The 3663-nt window shown below is 32.5% G+C and overlaps 2 long non-coding RNA genes across 2 annotated transcripts in view; one reads left to right on the plus strand and one right to left on the minus strand.

Annotated features, from left to right (window-relative positions):
- Positions 1–1003, plus strand: part of LOC112505111 — a 2786-nt gene extending 1783 nt beyond the window's left edge. The window contains exon 3 of the long non-coding RNA XR_003068326.1: positions 933–1003. This is a non-coding gene — a long non-coding RNA (uncharacterized LOC112505111). The remainder of the gene's footprint in view (positions 1–932) is intronic.
- Positions 1–3663, minus strand: part of LOC112505109 — a 6663-nt gene that overhangs the window by 1914 nt on the left and 1086 nt on the right. The window lies entirely within an intron of this gene.

The following is a 3663-nucleotide window of genomic DNA, read 5'->3' on the forward strand; positions in this document are numbered from 1 at the left end:
GAGACAGAGTAAATATCACATATGTAATATATTTTATTTTTAATTAAAATAAATTTAATCAATAACTCTTATTAGTTTTTTTTGTTTTTTTAGTTTGAAAAATCCAGAATATATTTTAATTTTAATTAAAATAAAATTTATCAAAACTTTTTTTTAAAATGTAATTAGGTTTTATTATATTTGTTTTTGGTTCAAAAAATGTGTAAGGACTTAATCGTTCAAAATATGAATGTTCATTGGGTTTTTTGGACCTTTTCCAATATTTTATCACATTAACCAATTATATAGGTCATAAAAATAAGTCCAAGGATTTATTTGTTCCAAAAAATTATCCAAGGGTTTAATCGTTTCAAACACTAAAGTCCATTGGGTTATTTTAGACTTTTTTCTTAATTTTATAGGTCATAAGAATGTATGGTTTTAGAAAGTCCAAAGAGTTGTTTAACAAGTTTTAGAATGTTGAAGGACTTATTTGTTCTAAAAAATTGTCCAAAGATTTAATCGTTCCAAACACTAAAGTTTATTGGGTTTTTTAGACTTTTCCCTTTTAATATAAACAATTTATATACAATATTAATTAATATATATTAAATATTGATGTGATTCCAAGTGTTCATATGGCCGTCTCTATATAATTTAATTTTGTTTTTATGTTAAAAAAACACTAGTAGTTGTGGGTCCTTGTTTTCATCCTTTAAACGCAATTTATTTAATGAAATATTTTTGGTATTTGTTAAATATGAATTATACAAAGGATTTATATTTTTAAATTTCATTAATTAATATGTTTTAGTTAAGAATTTTAGTTTCAGGGATTATGTGTTTTTGGGTTTTGTGTTGTACAAATCTTTTTATGTGGCATGCAACAAAGTGGAGAATTTCAACATATCTTGATTAATTTATCTCAATACCATTTGATTTTTGTTGTACAGCTCTTTTTCCAGGTGCAAGTGGAGAATTTGAACATAATTACCTTCCATTCTTTATATCTCGATACCATTTTGATTTTTTTATTTCTAAATTTAAAAAATATTGTTATGTAATATAAAATATTTAATAAAAAAATCTATTAGCCATGTGAGGGTTTTGATCTTTGAGTATTTAATTTCCAGTTTGGTTCCAAGATTGAGAAAAGCTCCCCCCTAGTTAGGTAGGAGGGGGAGTGGCGTGTGGGTAGGTTAGGGGTCTAGGTGTAGTTTAAGTAGGTTTAAGGTTAGGGGCGGGTTTAGGAGGAGGAGGAGTAGGTAGGTAGGTTAGGCTTAGCGGCGGTTTAGGAGGAGGAGTAGGTAGGTAGTTAGGTTAGGGTTAGGGGCGGTTTAGGAGGAGTAGGTAGGTAGTTAGGTTAGGGTTAGGGGCGGTTTAGGAGGAGGAGTAGGTAAACCGCCCCTCACTACCTACCCTGCCATATCTACTCCTAAACCGTACCTACCCCTCTACCTCGACCACTTAAACCTAACTAACCTATCTCCTACCTCCTAAACCTAGCTACCGTCCCTACCCCTCCTTATACTCCTAAACCGTACCTACCCCTCCTCATACTCCTAAATCGTACCTACCCCTACCCTGCTCTTTAGCTAGGGGCGGTCTCCTACCTACCCCTAACCTCCTAGCTACCTACCTACTCCTACCCTGCCCCTAAACCTAGCTCCCTAAAACACCTCCTCCTACTTCTAAACCGCCCCTCTTAACTACCTACCCTGCCCTATCTGCCCTCTCTACTTCTAAACAGTACCTACCCCTAAACCTAACTAACCTATAACTAACCTATCTAGGGGCGATCTCCTACCTACCTCCTAAACCTAGCTACCGTCCCTACCCTACCCTGCTCCTTAGCTAGGGGCGGTCTCCTACCCTAACCTCCTAGCTACCTACTCCTACCTTGCCCCTAAATCTAGCTCCCTAAGACACTACCCCTCCTCCTACTCCTAAACCGCCCCTCTTAACTACCTACCCTGCCCTATTTACTCCTAAACCTAACTAACCTATATAGGGGCGATCTCCTACCTACCTCCTAACCTCCTAAACCTAGCTACCGTCCCTACCCCTCCTCATACTCCTAAACCTCCCCTCTTAACTACCTACCTACCCTGCCCTATCTACTCCTAAACCGTACCTACCCCTACCCTGCTCTTTAGCTAGGGGCGGTCTCCTACCTACCCCTAACCTCCTAGCTACCTTCTACCTTACTCCTACCCTACCCCTAACCTCCTAGCTACCTTACTCCTAAACCGCCCCTCTTAACTACCTACCCTACCCCTCCTTCTACTCCTAAACCGCCCCTCTTAACTACCTACCCTACCCCTCCTACTCCTAAACCGCCCCTCTTAACTACCTACCCTGCTCCTACCTCCTACCCTAAACTAAACCCCTCCTCCTACCTAACCTAATTACACCTATCCTTTCCTAAACCCCCCATATAACTTACCAGTAACCTTTCTACCCCAACGTCTCAAATTTTCTTTATTACTGTGTTGATCATTATTCTTAATATTTAAAATTAATTATAAAATTTTAACATCATTCGCTGATTAAAATATCAGCAAGTTTCGCAATACAATTTACATGGCTAACATCTACTTATTTTTTAAAATATTTATCTTGTTTTGCATACACTTTAAGAAGAAAAAATCGTCTTTTTAAAACTATATTTTTTATGGGACCTCATTTAAGTCATATAACCAAAAAAAAAATGTTGATCATAAAATGACATGGCTATGAGTTGGGTTAATATTCACATGACCAATAAAAAATGTGCATCTAAATCAGGATTCAAATGCATACACAATTTGTTTCCCTTTTTATTATATTATAACCTCTCATTAATCACAACTATTGACTAAAAAAATGAAAGATTTAGATCGTTATATATTCAATACCCAAATGACAACAAACCAAGTTATACATTCGCGATAACAAAATAATTGTTTACATGATACTTTTTTTAATCAAAAGTGTGATTTAAGATATTGTTTGTAGTACAACTTTTTTTAATAAAACAAAAAATGCAGGTAAAAAATTTCAATATATATGAAATCAATTTATGTGAAATAGTATATTAAATCCTAAATTTAATATGAAAAAAGTTTATATAAAAAATAGCTTATCAAGATGAACATAAAGTAAAAATCTCGAACAATAGAGAATAAAAATTTCATAATATATTTAAACATTTGATTTTAAAGTTTAACGACTCCCCTTCTAGTTGTGTAGTTAATATATCATCATACATTATTTGAATATTCATTTTTTTACAAATCATTCTACATTCTTTTTTATGTAATTTCAAACTAATTGCTATTTATACAAATTAATATTCTAATTATCGTTCAAGGAGTATATTATACAAAATTACATAAACATATAATTTAATAATAATAAAACTCTGATTTCGAAGTTATTCTTTTGACATCCATCACTATAACACTTAAATTTTTTAATATTTTTTGATTTTATGTTAATAAATTACATCGTAAAAAAATTTAAAATATATAAACAGAAACAAAAAGGTGAATAATTTTATAAAAATTTAAAGATAAATATATATAATTCATATTTAAGAAATAAAATATTGTTGACCAAAAATCTTTTCTTAAATAAATTATCTCTAAAATAAATATTTTTCATTTCTTTTTAATATTTAGTGGACCCACAATTATTTTTTAG

Source organism: Cynara cardunculus, unplaced genomic scaffold (assembly GCF_001531365.2).
Source record: "Cynara cardunculus var. scolymus isolate 2C unplaced genomic scaffold, CcrdV1 Un_Scaffold_8503, whole genome shotgun sequence".
In the NCBI taxonomy this organism is placed as follows: domain Eukaryota; kingdom Viridiplantae; phylum Streptophyta; class Magnoliopsida; order Asterales; family Asteraceae; genus Cynara; species Cynara cardunculus.